Source organism: Schistocerca gregaria, chromosome 7 (genome assembly GCF_023897955.1).
Source record: "Schistocerca gregaria isolate iqSchGreg1 chromosome 7, iqSchGreg1.2, whole genome shotgun sequence".
Classification (NCBI taxonomy): domain Eukaryota; kingdom Metazoa; phylum Arthropoda; class Insecta; order Orthoptera; family Acrididae; genus Schistocerca; species Schistocerca gregaria.
Window position 1 is genome coordinate 255142706 of NC_064926.1, and position 20060 is coordinate 255162765.

Genomic DNA, 20060 nt, shown 5'->3' on the forward strand with positions numbered 1-20060 from the left:
CAGTCTCAATTGCAGAACTTGAGACGAGGTCAAATAGAAGGGATACAGCAGGAAGACACTGCAAACGGTTTCAGGTGACACAGACGAAGAACGCCTTGTAAATCGCCGGAATAAACCCAGCCTGCTGCCATACTATGGGGCAAAGCGTAGCAAGTTGGGTGACGTGCTGCACTGGCCAATGTTCCAACAAGACCCCAAGATACTTGCTACGCTGAGTCCTGTTGATAATGCTGTTCGGTTGCCCGGTGGGTATGGTGCCCCTTGCGAATGCAGCAGCTTCGTCGTGGGTCAAACAATTCGCACAGCTGTAGAGCGTTGAATTGAACGGAAGTGACAGTTTAAACGAACGTAAGATGTAAGAAAAAAGGTTCAAATGGCTCTAAGCTCTAAACACATGTACGGCCCAGAAACATGATCACATAGTACCCCAGAACACACTTTAAATCAGAAACGTCGCTGAGGCAGAGGCTAATGCACACCATGAGAGTTGGATCCTAGATTACTCCAAACGTGAAGAGTGCGATAATTAAAGAAACAATTACGAGTGAAGTCAATAAAATTCTTCTGTGTTTGAGGTGACATTGTCATATCAGCAGTTAGCAATACACCCTGAAGAAGGCGTCTTGCAACACTCGCCGAAACGTCGGGATTTTCTAGATGACAATGCGGCCTCAAATACAGAAGAATTTTATTGACTGTGACAACGGCCGCGGGAGCCTATGTTTACATTATGAGTGAACCCTGGTTCATCTGTAAATAAAATGTTATTGTCAAAGGTAAGGTTACCTATAGCTCATTGTTGCGTTTATTGACATTATAACCTGTAATATTGTGCAGTTTAATTGTTTATTGAGCTTAATATTGCTCTTTCTGTAAAATATAATTTCAACGTTAAGAAATAAGCTTGGTGCACAACACTATATGCAACTGGATTACATCTGTGCTTATAATGTTTGGTTACCTAAGAACTAGTGTCCATTTCAGACGGTAGTCAGTTGTATCCTGAAGATGGCTCAGTAAACCAAAACCTAGTTGAAATAACCAAAAATCAGTAGAACCAAAAACAGTGTACTGGTTATTCAACCTTAAAAAATATCCATGCTTACAACTATACACCCCACAAATGAAAACAAAGACCACATCACAGATCGGCATGTGGTGTTTACATAGAATCTCGCCAGTGAGTGGCTGATAATCATAAATTCGCAGTTAGCTAAGAAGCAGTTCTTTTGCTGAACTGTTCTTATTGAGACGTTTTTGCTTCTAGTATCAAGTACATTCAACTCTGTGCATTTACGAGATTAATTATGATACACCTTGCAGTGACTGAATGACACAGAGAGGAAGATAAAGGGCAGGAAACGTTCAGAAACCAAAATCATTAAGAAAGTGTCAAAAATGCAACAAACAGAAAATTCTTCGGACTGGTCATAGTGTTAGGCTATGAAAACTTCTGTATTTAATTCTGAAACTGCTGAGTGAAACTAAAATACTGCCACTTTGCTTGTCTTTATCGTTTGAGCACTGACCTACAGAAGTTTGCCTGACAAATACAGCTTATATTTATTACATTAGTTAATAACCCACAATATATAAGGATAATGCAATCTGACTCCTCAAATAATTAACACAAAAGAATAGCCTTGAGATAGAAGAAATTCTAACGATAACAGACGCTTTTTCATGACACACTTACCTCACAGAGAATCTTCATAGCAGCAACTGAAGACAGCTAAATAACAGAATTCTACCTACTGTAGGCTCTGACTAATAGTAGACACGTGGTTAGTAGAGGATAGATTTTGTTGCAGAGGAAACAATGTATGTGGATCATAAAATTATTATTTGATAAATGTGTTGATGGAAATTGTTCACATTAGCATATGTATTACATTTTACTTTATTAAACCAATGCTGCACTGCAGCTAGAAACTAGATATCAAAATAAAAAACAAATATGTACAAAGCAAAACATACAAATATCATTCACGAGCCATATGGCATTTCATAAGTCAGTAAAAATTCTCTCAACTCTCGTAGAGAGACACTTGTCATAATGAGGTATGTATACATAAGAATATTTGTCATCACTTCATAACCATTTCAGTAAGTAGCTTAACGTTCGAGTTCCAAAATGTAACCGTATGTTTCTAAGTAATAGTGTGCTAGGGCACAGCCAGGTGCAGCAAAGCTTTATGTCAAGGTCACCTATACTATAGATACCTGGAAAAGACCATTGGTGTGTTGCATTTCAAATGGACAGCTAGAAAAGAGAGGCCGTTGACCTCGCTATTGATATTTCTTTGCAGAACGCACCACAAACCCGACACACTATCTATTGATAACTAGTTTGTGGCTGCGCTGCAGCATTGGTTTTATAAAATAAAATGTGATACATTTGCTAATGTGAACAGTTTACATCAACACATTCATCAAATAATAGTTTTATGATCCACATACCTAAAAAAAGAACAGTTGGAAAGGAAAGAACAACAAGAAGGAGAAAGAAATAGTAACAGTAATTGCGTACACAATTTGCTTTACAAGGGCTTGATGTGATGCAACACTCTAGTGTTTAGATGTGACATAGGCATTAAAATTTGAATAGGCGTTTCCATTATCTGCCTTTCTGTCATTACTGTAATATTTTTTCTGCTTGGGCTTTCTCATATTTAGGTAAATGTTATAGCATTTGCTGCTGCTATTTGTCAGTGCATTTTCCTATTGAGTTTTACGTTGTATTACTCTACTAAGATAGTTCTACCAATGATTTGTTTTTCTTGTTTGCTGCATGTAGCCTTATATTAGTTGTAGCTGCATTTGTTTTGCTAATTTAGATGTGCTGCTGCTTGCACTACCACTTCGCGCTTTGTCATTTTTGTTTGTGTTAATTGTTTTGTGCTGCTGCATTGCCTCCTCCTCTAGTTAATATATCTGACCTCAGTAGATTTAAGTTAGTTTAAGTGGGGGTATGCTAATAAGAAAATTAGATGTAATGGGTTGGGAGAAATGCATTGAGAAGCTATAAGAAAAAGATTTGGCCAAAGAGTATTGCACAAAGAGGAACAATTATGTTCAATAAGGAAATAGACAGATAGGTAGGGTATAATGACAACAGGTTTAGGTAGGATTTTCATGGAAACAAATGATGAGGTAAGAAATACCTCCTCTGTCTTTAGGGACTGTGAGAACAATTTGTGGTTTATTCACCAAAAGAATATTACTAATTGTGTGCATCAGATCTATTTGATATTGTTGATATAAGTTTTTTTAACAGATTACTACTGGGCACTGCCCAAAACACTTTCTAAAATTTTATAAGAGGAGACGAGGGACTATGTAAGTAGCCGGTTTATCTGTCTGTGTGTTGGCACCGCTATGCAGCGGTATAGACTGCATTAATATCACTGACAGCATTTTGCGCCCTCATTAAGAGACTCTGTAGCTGTTTGGACTCTCAGTTAGAAGTCAGTTAGTTAGCAGTGATGGAGGTTAGAGGTCTGAAGTGCTAGCGTGAGTGGTCGGTCTGGATGTGTATCCGTCATGGAGATTTAATATTGGTTGGAAATGGATTGTAAAATGTGGGTACTGGAGAATTAATATTGGTTGGAAATGGATTGAAAAATGTGGCTAATGGAATTATTAACGAATATATAATTTTTCAAACTGGATGCCATATGTTTAAGGTAAAATCTGCTAAATACATTGTTTACTCTGCAACAATATCCATCCTCTACTAACCACATGTCTACTAGTAGTCAGAGCCTACATTAGTTAGAATTATTTTATTTAGCTGTCTATTGCTGTAGTTCGAGTTATGAAGATTCTCTGTAAGGTAGATGTGTCATGAAAAAGCGACTGTTTTGTTAGGATGCCTTCTACTTCAAGGCTGTTCTTTTGTGTTAATTATTTGAGCAGTCAGATTGCATTATCCCTATATATTGTGGTTTATTAACTAATAGAATAAGTATGAGCTGTATTTGTCAGGGAAAATTCTGTTGGTCAATACTCAAACGATAAAGACAAGCAAAGTGGCAGTACGCCAGTTTCACTCAGCAGTTTCAGAATCAAGTAAAGAAGTTTCATAGTCTAACACTATGAGCAGTCCGAAGACTCTTCTGTTTGATACATTTTTGACACTTTCCTTTTGATTTTGGTTTCTGAACGTTTTCCGCCCTTCCATCTTCCTCACTGTCTCATTCAGTCACTACAGGGTGTATCATAATTAATGTCGTAAATGCATAGAGTTGAAAGTACATGATACTAGAAGCCAAAACGTCTGAATAAAGGCAGGTCAGCAAAGGAACCGCTTCCTAGATAACTGCGAATTTATAATTACCAGCCACTCCCTGGCGAGATTCTGTGTAAACACCACATGCCGGTAAGTGATGTGGTCTTTGTTTTCAATTTTGGAGTGTGTAGTTGTAAACATGGATATTTTTTAAGGCTGAATAACTAGTACACTGTTTTTGTTCTACTGACTTTTTTTTATTTCAACTAGGTTTTGACTTATTGATCCATCTTCAGGAAACAACTGACTAGCTTCTGAAAGGGACACTAGTTCTTAGGTAACCAAACATTATCAGGAAAGATGCAATCCAGTTGCATATAGTGTTGTGCTCCAAACTTATTTCTTAACGTAGAAATTATATTTTACAGAAAGGGCAATATTAAGCTCAATATACAATTAAACTACACAATATTACAGGTTATAATGTCAGTAAACACAACAATGAGCTGTAGGCAACCTTACCTTTGACAGTAACATTTTATATACAGATGAACCAGGGTTCACTCATAATGTAAACATAGTATTCCGCGACCGTTCTAACAGTCAATAAAATTCTTCTGTATTTGAGGCCACACTGTCATCTACAAAATTCGGTCGTTTCGGAGACTGTTGCAAGCCGCCTTCTTCAGGGTGTATTGCTAACTGCTGATATGACAATATGGCATCAAACCCATAAGAACTTTATTGACTCCAAACGTAATGGTTTCTTTAATTATCACAGTAAAATGGTTCAAATGGCTCTGAACACTATGGGACTTAACATCTGAGGTCATCAGTCCCCTAGACTTATAACTACTTAAACCTAACTAACCTAAGGACATCACACACACCCATGCCCGAGGCAGGATTCGGGCTTGTAGCAGTCGCGTGCTAATTCAAAACACCTGCACTTCTACCAAAGTATAATGTTGTACAGTACTGACACATTTTCCAGACTGGTGTGATGTTTACACATAATTGAGTTAGTGCTGGAAAGCAACCACAAAGTCGCAATGCCCTCACAAACGGTTCATTTGCCGACCTATGTTTAGTGAGACATTTTTTTTCCTTCCAGTATCACGTAATTTCAATTGTATGCATAATGCTGTGTGTGGCATTATCGTCTAGGTTGCCATTAGCAGACTGGTTTGCCATGCTTCCTAGCGGTTTGTGCTGTTCCCTCTCTGGTGGCGGAGGTATTTATTTGGCTGCAGGAATATCACAGCGGAGGTCAATTGGTCGCTGGTTGTATTCACATGAGGATAGGTAGTTGTTTCGCTCGGACTGAAAGGGCGTTTCTGTAACCCATCAATGTGGTTTGTGTATGGGGCGGCCGCAGACACTGAGCGGTCGCGGGCCTGCAGTAGTTTGGAGTTTGGAGGAGGTGCAGCCTGATCTTGCGGCAGAGGTCAGAGTGTGTCTACCCAAGTTTGGAACGCGGTGTAAATCCACATATGCTCCTGGCTGAAACAGGTACTGTATTGTGTTTTGGTCCGGAGATATAGCCGTTTTCTACACTAACGCTCATAAATTAAGGATAATGCTGATACATGGTGAAACAACGCTCTGGTGGGCGTTTGTTGGTTTAAATCACCTCGGAGTATGACCATGCGGTGCATTTGACCTGCAGTCGTCGCACGGTGGCGCTGGTAGCATTCCACATACGCAGAGGTGTGTTGGTGCATTTCAGAGTATGGTGCAGCGAGTAAGTGTGCAGAGGTTTTCAGACGTGCTAATGGTGGCTGTGTGTTGAAAATGGCTGAAAGAACACATATTGATGACGTTATGAGGGTTAGAATACTAGGGCGACTGGATGGTGGTCAAACACAGCAGGTCGTAGCACGGGCCCTTCGTGTGCCACAAAGTGTGATCACAAAAAAGAGTATGGCAACGATTCCAGAAGACAGAAAACGCGTCCAGGCGCTACAGTACGGGACGTCCAGAGTGTACAACACCACAAGGAGACCGATCTCTCACCATCAGTGCCCGTAGACTATGGAGTACTGCAGGTAGCCTTGCTTGGGACCTTACCGCAGCCACTGGAACAGATGTCTCTCGATACACAGTCTACAGACCACTGAACAGATATGGTTTATTCGCCTGGAGACCTGCAAGATGCATTCTACTGATCCCTGGTCACAGGAGAGCCCGTAAAGCCTGGTGTCAAGAAAACAGTACATGGTTATTGGAACAGTGATCCCAGGCAATGTTCACGGACGAGTCCAGGTATAGTCTGAACAGTGATTCTCACCGGGTTTTCATCTGGCGTGAACTAGGAAACATATACAAACCCCTTAATGTCCTTGAATGGGACCTGTATGGAGGTCGTGGTTTGGTAGTGTGGGGTGGAATTGTGATTGGTGCACGTACACCCCTGAATGTCTTTGACAGACGAATTGTAACATGTCAGGTGTATCGGGACGTCATTTTGCACCAGAATGTTCGCCTTTTCGAAGGTGCAGTGGGCCCCACCTTCCTCCTGATGGATGTTAACGCATGCCCCCACCGAGCTGCCATCGTGGATGATTACCTTGAAACAGAAGATATCAGGCTAATGGAGTGGCCTACCTGTTCTCCATACCTAAACCCCATCGACCACGTCTTTGATGTTCTCGGTCGACGTATCGCTGCACGTCTTTAAATCCCTACGACACTTCAGGAGTTCCGACAGACAATGGTGCAAGAAGGGGAGACTATACTCCAGTAGCTGCCCGACCACCTTATCTAGAGTATGCCAACCCGTTGTGCGGCCTTTGTACGTGTGCATGGTGATCATATCCCATTTTGATGTCGGGGTACATGCACAGGAAACAGTGGCGTTTTGTAGCACATGTGTTTCGGGACGGTTTTCTCAACTTATCACCAATACCGTGGACTTGCAGATCTGTGTTGTGTGTTTCCTAGGCGCATATGCTATTAGCGCCAGTTTTGTGTACTGCCATCCTGCCGTATGGTGCAAATAGCGATAGACTTTGCTTAATGGAAAGTTGATCTGATTATTTTCATCGTCTATGAATCGGACGAATTTTCTTATATTGTTTTATACCTGTCTGATAACTGTGCTGTATCTGTAATCTTGTAGGACAGTACGTGGTCGATGTGCAGGCGGTATGTTGAGCTCGTACTAAGTGTCGAATTCTGTGTGGCCGCGCCAGGTATTTAAAGTGCCAATAACACTGAGTTGTTTCAAGGTAGCATTTGATCTTTCCTAATACGCATATTTGGTGCTGGGCTGAGGTTCCAGGACCAAGTCTTACATGACGATGCTATTCTGATTGGAAGAATCTGTGCTCCAACCAAGGGAAGCAACAATCTTAATTATTGTCTTTGTTGTAGTTATTCTCCTTAATTGATTAATATTCTTCTTCATTTGTCCATAATACGGATGTAAGCATTACTGGTCGCTGGCCAATGCTGTTCTGACCTCGATGCACAAATTTGTCTCTTATGACATGAAACCGAACAAGGTGCTTTTTATTGAGTGCTACATATTAATGAAGCTATTTATTGTCTGATTAGATCATGAGTTGTGGAGTAATTCTATGTATGAATGTAACTGCTGTCGTGAGTTTGCTGCATCAGCTAGCTGTTTCATACTGTAATGCTGAACATAGTGCAAATTTTCAGTTAAATGTTTTTGATTATTGTCATCTTTTCTTTTGGGGCCAATAATTTCATGATCTAAAGGAATGTAATTCATCTTAAACTAAAACCAAATTTTTTGAGTTATCAGGAAACGAATATTATTATACTATTAATCAATGTAGTTTGTAAAATGAAGAAATCTTTTGGATTAAGCAACTGCTGTAGAGTCCTTCATTTTACAAAATGAACTGCTACAGAAAAGACTGTCCCATAAGAAGAACCCAGTCAATGTATTGTACCATTTTGTTGCAGCTATGACCCCTCCTAACACGTCACATTTTACGCCATTAATAGTGATGCAGGCTGTGTATTGCTAATACGATTTGCATGTAATTTATGAGGGTCTCCGAATATCATTTTTATGCACTTAATTATTTATTTTATTGGCTGTCAGTGTAACTTAAAATTATATTCATTCATTACACGCGTCGTAATTGTGGCGTAGGGCGTGTCTGACGCTCGGGAAAGACGTCTCAAGCCACCAGTATAAAGGAAACAGCTTCATCCGAAGGTGGGCAGTTGTGGTGAGAGTCATAGTGCGATATTGACAGGTGTGACAAGCAGACAATGTGACGACTACAGGTGTCTGTATTTTCAAGATGACGCTGTTTTGTTTTTGCCTCGTGTGAAAGTGCCAATACAGTTGCAGCTAGAGTGTTCAATGAATCTCAATCGCACCGTTTCATAAGTGTAGAAACCAAGTAAGCAAATATTACACAAAGTATTTTTTATACCTTATTCAGCAAAACATATCAAGCAAGATGTAAGCGGTGAACCTGATTCCCGTACAACCAACGACGGAAGTATAAGTATTAGTTTCACCCATAAATTTTGTATTTTTTTAAAGTTTATGTTTCCACAAAAATAAAAAAAATGAACAACAAACCAATCAATAACGTATTCTCCGTTGTAGTTTACATCTCCTTCCCGCTGTTCAGTAAGTTAATGAACTTTCATCGTGGGGGACCACAGTCTTATACAAGTGCTTAAAAGAAATTTCCTCCATTTGACGATTAACTGTTCATTAATTTTATACAATCATTATTTCGCCTTTTTGCCATTGTCGAGTGCAAGTTGAGTTGAAAAGTTAAAATGTGTTGTTCATTAATTTTATACAATCATTATTTCGGCCTTTTAGCCATTCTCAGGTGTATGTTGAGTTAAAACGTGTTTGAGCTGCCGGTGACGTCCATTAATACACAGTATTGCGAATTTAACAGCAAATGTGTTCTTGCGACCTGACTCCATCACTTCTGTGCATAAATTTTTTGGGTAGTGGTAGGGGATGGGGGGAGATTTGAAACTAGTTTTGTTTTCGGTAAAACCTCATGTTATTTAGGCATGTGTCAAGTTATACCTCTTTACCTACATTATTCCATGAAACACTGCATTTTCGTATGTTAACAGAGCTTTTTGTCGCTTTATGTTATGTTTATGGCCTGTCTCAGAAAAGTGGCGGTGTAGCAGGTCAAACATCGACTGTCAGAATATATTTTTGAAACTCATTGTTTATGCGTTTATCCACAAGATATACCTAAGATTATACACAGATTACAATTCGTTACAAGCATATGTAGAAAAACTAAAAATAATGGAGATAGCATACCCTGAGCGTTATTATTTGACTGAAATGTTCCAAGCACAGAGTGTCCAAATCAGATGTCTCAAGTCGGATTGTAAATCCTACATTAAGACAGTGGGTATTAAGTCGGTGAAAATCTGCATTCTGGATCTTCTCCCTTCGATCTTATGACAAACTTTTGATACATCGCTCGGGATACCTTACAGCCTCTACAATTGTTACAGAACGGACTTAACTGTGTTAACAACTGTTCCAAGTATACAGTGAATAAAAAAAAGAGATGTAAATGTCACATCAGACCTTAACTGCTGTCGTAGATACATTGAAATTTTTCCAGTGAGCTAAAACTATTTAGCAGTCGTCTTGGAACACCAATATGCTGTTTAGCAATATAAAAATCGACTTCCTTCCGATTGTCATACTGTCATTTATATAAACAGATCCATTGAAGCGACACTGGTATCTGACCAACCGTATGTCGGGGCTCCAATAATAAGAGCAACACTCTCTTGCGTGCCATTGAATCGTTTTTATGATATTGGTTCCTCTTGTAAAGGAAATCTGTGCACTTAGATACATGATTTCCTAAATGATTCGCAAATAATGTAATCAGCGTGTTACCAGTCGCTAGCCTGCCGAACGTTTTGATATTCAGAGCACGTAGGTCTGGCTACTAAAGTACTCATCTACCTGCGAAAGCTCTTTGTTCGGAGAGGTGGGTGAGATAGAAGCGTCGGGATTTGAATTTAGATGTCGTGATTACCACCCCACCTACCCCACGCCCGCCCCCTACATGCTCCCTAGCCCATGTCCCGCCACTCCACTCACACCCTATCTACAGTGCGAGCGACAGGCAGGTATGCAGATTGGCTCTCAGAACCGTTCCGTAACAACGCATCGCTCGGACATTAAAAGGACTGTCCGTTGGAACTCTCCTGAATAACACTGTCATACCTTACTCGCTGCCAAAAAAAAAAAAAAAAAAAAAAAAAAAAAAATGTTAATAGTAGAAAAATGTAGTGACGACTAGTCTTACGAAATACTGGGTGGGTATAATTAAAACTTTCGCTACTTGACACGGCTCCCATGAAAAACGAGTGATCATAGGACGCTGAAACTTTGTGGAAGCATATGTCTGGACGTTCGGACGAGAAATATCGAATAAACCGCTGAGAGAAACACATTTTAATTTCTACATGAGAGGGAAATATTTGTTAGTTGCGTATCATGTTTACGTTCCAGGCTATGTGCGACCACCTGCATCCACAACAGCCTGGAACCACTCTAGAAATTGTTCTACTGCTGCCCGACTTCCGAACGGTAGACTATAGAAAGTCTAGCTACCGTGGCACAGATTGCGCACTGCTAGAAGATCGCACATTGCGTCCAGCATTCCCAGCCATGGACACAGTAACTGTTTCAACAATTTATGACGCAACTGGCCGTTGGCATCTCCCAGGAACATTTTCTAATTCACCAGTTAATTTGAAATTCTCAATGATATTCTTCAACGCCAATACGGAAAGAGGACTTCTCCGTAATCGTTTAATGTTTCGACACTCGCGAGAGGAATTCTGGAGTGATTACCCATCTAGCTCTGGGACTCATGTTTAACCTATACGTCAATGAATGAGCGAAACTCATCAATTCACTCATATGAAGACCTTATCAGCTTCCGCTTTTTCCGACTCCTCACACTAAATCATGTAACTTCGTAACAGAAAATCCTGAATCGCTGTTTGGTGTAGTCTTAAATGAGTAGCCTACAAAATCTGCGATTGCATTTCTTATTGAAAAATAACGATCTTTCATCATCACAAATGTGGGAAACGAAGTATATATGTTGCTCTGAAAAGTGTTGTTGAAATAAATAGAGTGACCAGAAATACGTATTCATTTCTGTTGCACATTCAGCAACTTTATATAAACTACCCAAAACACGCAAAGGAAACCTAGAGCTAAGGAATTATTATGAGTGTCTCATCTATCTAATTGTAAAGGTTTTCGTTACTCTACTAACAACGAAAGTGGAACTACAGAATTCTTACGCCAAGGTTTAGCCGTGGAGATAGACTTGATGCTTTTATTTACATATTTTATTAATTTTTCTCTCTCTTTTAATCGTATTTGGAGTTGGGTGTCAGCGACTCTTAGTAATTCTCTGAACACTTCAGTGGATGAGTCGTATATACATATTTGTTACTACGACCGAATTCTTCCGCTAGCCTGGTATCAATAAACATCACCAAGTATTTCAATTTGATACAATGAAACACTGGAAGAGTGAACAACATAGTTCAAGGTACACAAGTATACGTTGTGGCCGAACGGTTCTAGGCTCTTCAGTCAGGAACCGCGCGACCGCTACGGTCGCAGGTTCGAATCCTGCCTCGGGCATGGATGTGTGTGATGTCCTTAGGTTAGTTAGGCGTAAATAGTTCTACGTTCTAGGGGACTGATGACCTCAGATGTTAAATCCCATAGTGCTCAGAGCCATTTGAATCATACACAAATATAAATATGAATAATTGTGCATAACATCTGTTCATCATGACGAAATAAACGGACACGCAAATGAAGACGAAAAATCTACACTAGAGGTGTCTTTTTATGGATGCATCACAGCTCCTGGAAGAGCTGGAGCGTAGCAGAGTAGTGCAGTCAAGTAAAGAAAGGTTAATGAAGTAACGGACCATTAGAGGGCAGGAAATTTGTACTAAATACTACTAACAGGGATAAAATCTTTAGTTATTATATTTAAAAGTGAACAGGAGTTCAGTAAAATACATAGCATCGTTCTGCGGTACTGCCGTGGGGGTAATACAAGTAAAAATAATCCATAATGCATTAAATGTGCAGGCTGAGGTATTTCTTACAGTGTAGCCTGTTACGTATAAGCTCTTTTCTGCCCAACTCACATTACTTCCATCAGCAGTTAATTTTACTTCCCATATATAAGCAAATAACGAAAGTGTATGTAGAACTACAGCTAATGTGATACTACTTGCCCATACCGTAGCTATTTGTAGTATTAATTAATTAAAATACGTTGAGTTGTCGATGCGGACTTCAGTCTGAAGACATGTTTGACGATTTACTCCACACTAGTCTATCCCGTGCAACCCTCATCATCTCTTCCTAGCTGCTGCAACCCACACCTATTTTAAGTGCTTGGTCTTCTCTACAATTTTAAAGCTCCTACAGTTCTTTCCATTATTAAACTCACTATTGATTGATATATCAGGTTGTGCCCTAACAACCAATCCCTTCTTTTAGTCAAATTGGGCCATAAATTTCTTTTCACCCCAATTCACTTCAATAGCTTCTCATTAGTTATTCGATTTACCCATCTTATCTTCAGCATTCTTCTGCAACAACACATTTCAGAATCTCCTTTTCTCATTTTGCCTGCTTTTTATGTCCTCCTTCTCCGTCCGTCACGGGGTGCTCTGCAGTCTAGGAGCAGAATTCCTTAATTTCGTCTAGTTCGTGATCACCAATTATGATGCCAAGTTCCTCACTGTTCTCATTTCTTCTGCTTCTCATCAATTTCGTCTTACTTCTATTTAATCTCAGTTCGCATTCTGAACTCATTAGACTGTTCATTCTATTCAACACGTCCTGTAATTATTCTTCACTTTCATTGAGGATAGAAATGTCACCAGTGAATCTTGTCTTTGATACCCTTTCACTCCGAATTTTAATTCCACCTCTTGAAACATTCATTTACTTCGCTCATTGCTTCTTCGAAGCATAGATTGAATGGTAGGGCCGAAATACTGCACCCTATTTAATCCGAACACTTCGTTCTTCGTCTTCCACTCTTACTGTTCCCTCTTTGATCTTGTACATATTGTATATTATCCGTCTTTCTCTATAGGTTACCCCTATTTTTCTCAGAATTTCGCAATTTTGCACCAATTTACCTTGTCCATCGCTTTTTCCAAATGGAAAAATCCTATGAACGTGTCTTGATTTTTCTTTACTCTTCTGTCCATTGTCGAACACAACGTCAGAACTTCCTCCGTGGTGCTTTTGCTTTTGATAAAGCCAAACTAATCGTCATATCAGCCTTAATTTTCTTTTCCATTCTTCTGCATATCATTCTTGTCAGAAGGTTGGATACACGAGGATTGAAGCTGATTGTGCGATAATTCTCTAACTTGTCGGCTCCTGCTATCTACGGAACTTTGTGGATGATATTGTTTCGAAACTCAGATGGTGTGTCACCAGTCTCATACATTCTGCACAACACTGTGTATGATCATTATGTTGTCATTTCCTCCAATGATTTCAGAAGTTCCGATTTAATATTATCTATCCCTTCTGCTTTATTCGATATTAACTCGTCCAAAGCTCTTTTAAATCCTGAGTCTAATGCTTGATTCTCCATCTCCTCTCTGTAGACTCCGGATTCTTCTTCTATCACCTCATGAGACAAGTCTTCACCCTATCGTAGAGGCCTTCAGTGTACTCTTTCCACTTATTTGCTCTCTCCTCTGCACTTAAAAGTGGTTCCATACTGCACTCTTAATGTTACCGCCTTTGTTTTTAATTTCTCTGAACGTTGGTTGGACTTTTTCTACATGCTGTGTTCGTTCTTCCGACAATGATTTCTTCTTCCATTTCCACACATTTTTCATGCAGCCATTTGGCCTTAGTTTCCCTGTACATCTACATCAACGTGATTACTTTGCTACTCACAATAACGTGCCTGGTAGAGGGTTCAATGAACCACCTTCAAGCTCTCTACCGTTTCACTCTCGAACGGCGCGTGGGAAAAACGAGTTCTTAAATTTTTCTGTGCGATTCCTGATTTCTCTTATTTTATCGTGATGATGATTTCTCCCTATGTAGATGGCTGCCAACAGAATGTTTTGGCAATCGGAGGAGAAAACTGGTGACTGAAATTTCATGAGAAGATCCCGACGCAAAGGAAAACGCCTTTGTTTTAATGATCGCCACTCCAAGTCACATATCTTGTCTGTGGCACTATCACCCTTACTTCTCGATAATAAAAAGCGAGCCGCCCTATTTTGTACTTTTTCGATGTCATCCGTCAGTCCCATCTGATGCGGATCCCACATCGCACAGCAATACTCCGGAATAGGGCTGACAAGCGTTGTGTAAGCAGTCTCTTTAGTAGACCTGTTGCACCTTCTAAGTGTGCTGCCTATGAATCGCAGTCTTTGGTTTGCTCTAACCACAATATTATCTATGTGCTCGTTCCAATTTAGATTATTTGTAATTGTAATCCCTAAGTAATTAGTTGAATTCACAGCCTTCAGATTTTCGTGACTTATCGCGTAATCGACATTTAGCGGATTTCCTTTCGTATTGATGTGAATACCTTCACAGTTCTCTTTTTCTTTAAGGATCAATTGCCACTTTTCGCACCAAACAAATGTCTTTCCTCCTACTTCCCTTTTTGGATATTGGTGTAACTTGAACAATTTTCCAGTCTTTAGGTTCGGATCTTTCTGTGAGCGAGCGGTTGTATATAGTTGCTAAATATGGAGCTATTGCATCAGCATAATCTGAGTGGAACCTGACTGGTATACAGTCTGGACGAGAAGCCTTGCGTTTATTAAGTGATTTAAGCTGCTTTGCGACACCGAGGATATCTACTTGTATGTTTCTCATGTTGGCAGTTGTTCTTGTTTGGTATTCAGGAATATTTACTTTGTCTTCTATGGTGAAGGAGTTTCGGAAAACCGTGTTTAATAACTCTTCTTTAGTGTCACTGTCATCAGTGACTTCATCATTGTTATCGCGCAGTGAAGGTATTGATTGCGTCTTGCCAGTGGTGTGCTTTTTTTATGACCAGAATCTCTCTGGGTTTTCTTCCAGCTTTCGAGACAAAGTTCCGTTATGTAAATTATTAATAGCATCTCGCATTTGAGTATGTACTATATTTCGAACTTCTGTGCAACTTTGCCAGTCTTGGGGATTTTGCGTTCTTTTAAATTTGGCATGCCTTTTTTCGCAGTTTCTGCAAATGCAATCTGACCCGTTTTGTGTACGTTGGGGGATCAGCACCATCACTGATTAATTTATGTGGTATATGTCTCTCAATTGCTGTCGATACTATCTCTTTGAAATCATTCCACAACTTCCCTACACTTACATGATCAGATCGGAAGGAGTGAAGACTGTCTCTTAAAAAGGCGTCAAGGGCATTTTATCAGCTTTTTAAATAGATATACTTTGCCTTTCTTTTTGATGGTTGTAGGTCTTACGGTATTCAGCCTAGCTGGAACTGCCTTATGGTCGCTAATCCCTGTATTCGTCACGATACTCAATACTTGTCGAGGATCATTTGTTGCTAAGAAGTCAAGTATGCTTTGACAACCATTTACGCTTCGAGAGAGCTCATGAACTAATCTTCACAACAATTTTCTGAGAAACCATTCAGTCGGGTGAGTTTTATGCCTGCCGCCGGCTTCAAATTTATATTGTCCAGCATATCGAGGGTAGATTGAAGTCATCACCGACTATAACTGTATGATGGGGGACCTATTTGATATGGTACTCAAGTTTTCTTCGAACTGTTCAGCAACTATATCTGAGTCTGGGGGGGGGGGGGGTGGTCGGTAAAAAGGTCCAATTAATAGATCAGTCCGATTGTCAAGTATAACCTCTACCCATACTATTTCGCAGGAACTATCTACTTCAGTTTCACTACAATGCAAACTACTTCTGGCAGCAATAAATACTCCACCACTAACAGTAATCTATCCTTTCTGAACACTGTTAGATCGTTTGAAAATATTTCGGCTGAACCTATTTCTGGATCTAGCCAGCTTCCTGCACCTGTAACTATTTGAGCTTCAGTGCTTTCTACAGGGTGTTTAAAAAATGACTGGTATATTTGAAACGGCAATACAAACTAAAAGAGCAACGATAGAAATACACCGTTTGTTGCACAATATGCTTGGGACAACAGTACATTTTCAGGCAGACAAACTTTCGAAATTACAATAGTTACAATTGTCAACAACAGATGGCGCTGCGGTCTAGGAAACTCTATAGTACGATGTTTTCCACATATCCACCATGCGTAGCAATAATATGGCGTAGTCTCTGAATGAAATTACCCAAAACCTTTGACACCGTGTCTGGCGGAATGGCTTCACATGCAGATGAGATGCACTGCTTCAGCTGTTCAATTGTTTCTGGATTCTGGCGGTACACCTGGTCTTTCAAGTGTCCCCACAGAAAGAAGTCACAGGGGTTCATCTCTGGCGAATAGGGAGGGCAATCCACGCCGCCTCCTGTATGTTTCGGATACCCCAAAGCAATCACACGATCATCGAAATATTTATTCAGGAATTTAAAGACGTCGGCCGTGAGATGTGGCAGGGCACCATCTTGCATAAACCACGAGGTGTTCGCAGTGTCGTCTAAGGCAGTTTGTACCGCCACAAATTCACGAAGAATGTCCAGATAGCGTGATGCAGTAATCGTTTCGGATCTGAAAAATGGGCCAATGATTCCTTTGGAAGAAATGGCGGCCCAGACCAGTACTTTTTGAGGATGCAGGGACGATGGGACTGCAACATGGGGCTTTTCGGTTCCCCATATGCGCCAGTTCTGTTTACTGACGAAGCTGTCCAGGTAAAAATAAGCTTCGTCAGTAAACCAAATGCTGCCCACATGCATATCGCCGTCATCAATCCTGTGCACTTTATCGTTAGCGAATGTCTATCGTGCAGCAATGGTAGCGGCGCTGAGGGGTTGCCGCATTTGAATTTTGTATGGATAGAGGTGTAAACTCTGGCGCATGAGACGATACGTGGACGTTGGCGTCATTTGGACTGCAGCTACAACACGGCGAACGGAAACCCGAGGCCATTGTTGGATTACCTGCTGCACTAGCTGCGCGTTGCCCTCTGTGGTTGCCGTACGCGGTCGCCCTACCTTTCCAGCACGTTCATCCGTCACGTTCCCAGTCCGTTGAAATTTTTCAAACAGATCCTTTATTGTATCGCTTTTCGGTCCTTTGGTTACATTAAACCTCCGTTGAAAACTTCGTCTTGTTGCAACAACACTGTGTTCTAGGCGGTGGAATTCCAACACCAGAAAAATCCTCTGTTCTAAGGAATAAACCATGTTGTCCACAGCACACTTGCACGTTGTGAACAGTACACACTTACAGCAGAAAGACGAGGTACAGAATGGCGCACCCACAGACTCCGTGGTCTTCTATATCTTTCACATAACTTGCAGCGCCATCTGTTGTTGAAAATTGTAACTACTGTAATTTCGAAAGTTTGTCCGCCTGAAAATGTACTGTTGTCCCAAGCATATTTGCAACAAACGGTGTATTTCTATCGCTGCTCGTTTAGTTTTTATTGCCGTTTCAAATATACCAGTCATTTTTGAAACACCCAGTATTAGGGCTTGGAGTGTCTGGTTCTTTCCCAAAACAGCTACGAAAATTTACAACTACAATACCGATCGTTTCTACAACTAACTTACAGTGTTTTACCTGCCTGCTTTTAGACGGACGCCCCTTCTGTGGTTCCCTGAGGCCCTCTGACCTAAAATACCGCCCAGACCGTTCCACACAGCTCCCGCTACCCGTGTAACCGTTTCATGTGTGTGATGGACTCCTGACCTATCAAGCGTAAACCTGGAAAACCACCATCCGATGGCGCAAGTCAAGGAATCTGCAACCTACACGGTCACAGAACCGTCTGTAACCTTGATTCAGACCCTCCCCTCGGCTCTGCACCAAAGGATCACAGTCGGTTCTATCGACGCTGCTGCACATGGTGAGCTCTATCTTAATCTCGCAAGCAATACTGGCAGTCCTTACCACTTCCTCTAGCCGCCCGAAGCTAGAGAGAATATCCTCCAGTCAAAGGCGACGCACACCGCTGGTACCGAGATGGGCCACCACCTGCAGTTGGCTCACCATGTACTCTTCATGGCATCTTGAAGCCCCCTTTCCACATCCGGAATGACTCCCCCCGGTATGCACACGGAGCGCACTTTCTGTGTATTCCGTTGTGAAATGACTAATATTTCTGTGTTCCGGATTGCCCCTGAACATTTTTGTTCTTCCTTCTATCGTCGATCAGCTGAATTATTTCTTCTGGTATCCATTGTTTCTTCGCAGTTGCCTTCCTTGTAACTAAGTTTCGCTTTCCAAGTTTTGTGACTGCCCCGTTTAGAGATGTCCATTCCTCTTTTCAGTTGAACTGCCTACTGAGCTATTCTTTTCTGCACTATCTACACCCTCCGAGAACTTCACTCTATTCCTTAGTACTTCCGTGTACTACTTCATTGAATACTGTTTTCTCCTGGTTAGTCTCTTAAACTTAAGTTTCCATACATTATTACTACACTGTGATCTGAGTCTATAGCTACTCCTGGGCAATCTTAAAACCCAATATCTGATTTCGTAATCTCTGCCTGACCATGGAAATGGAAATGAGCGTTTGGCGTCATTGGTCGGGAGGCCTATTGTGGGGCAGGTGCGTCCGCCTTGTTGCATGTCTTATTACATTCGACGCCACTTTGGGCGACCTGCACCTCGGATGGGGATGGAATGATGAGGAAGACAACACAACACCCAGTCCCTGAGCGGAGAAAATCTCCAACCCAGTAGGGAATCGAACCCGGGCCCATAGGACGGCAATCAGTCACTCTGACATCTCAGCTATCGGAGCGGACTGCCTGACCATGATGTAATGTAAGTGCAATCTTTCAGCATCTCGCGGCTATTCCAAGTATAACTCCTCCGCTGGTTGCAAGGAGAGATAGATGAAGTATATAAGGAAAGTAAACGCGTAATTCAGTACGTACAGGGAGATGAAAATCTAATAGTCACAGGGGATTGGAATGTGGTGGCAGGAGAGGGAGCGGAAGAAATGTTTACAGGGCAATATGGGCTTGTTAGTGGGAACGAGAGAGGGGAAACACTTATTGCATTCTGAAATATATAGACTATCTGTTAGTATTAGCGAATACTCTGCTTAGTAATCACAAGAGTGAGAGGTATAGGTGGAAAAGGCCGGGAGACACTGGAAGATTCCAGTTATATTACATCGGTAATAATTTTCACCACAGTAAATAAACTGAAATTCTTCTTCCACTTAGCGACGTCTCGTTGCAGCGGGGTCTGTTGTTTTGGTCAATGCACACTATTTATTACAGTCTGGCGCTTATTGTGGATTTAAGGTATTTTATCTTAGGTCAGCAATTTAAGTGTCTAGCCATAGTAATTTAGGGCTTCCACATCGATTCTGGCCTTCTAGAGAGAAATGGCAGGGTGACTTTTCCATTCTTGCATACTTTCATTGACTGCAGTCGCTCCAGCTAGTTGTCGGATCCAACTAGTTGTGTTGTTGATGATCTCAGGCAGAGAAATGCCTGATGATCTTCTCAGTATCTTTATTTCCATGAATGCTCAGGACTTCTCGGTGTGGGCGAACATGCGGTACTATACAGGGTGCACCTCCTAAGAATCGTCAGGCCCATTTCCTCTGGTGTCTCGACAGATATTTGCAGGTTTTTTTCTGCAATGCGTAGCTGCAGTCAGCTCAGACAAATAAT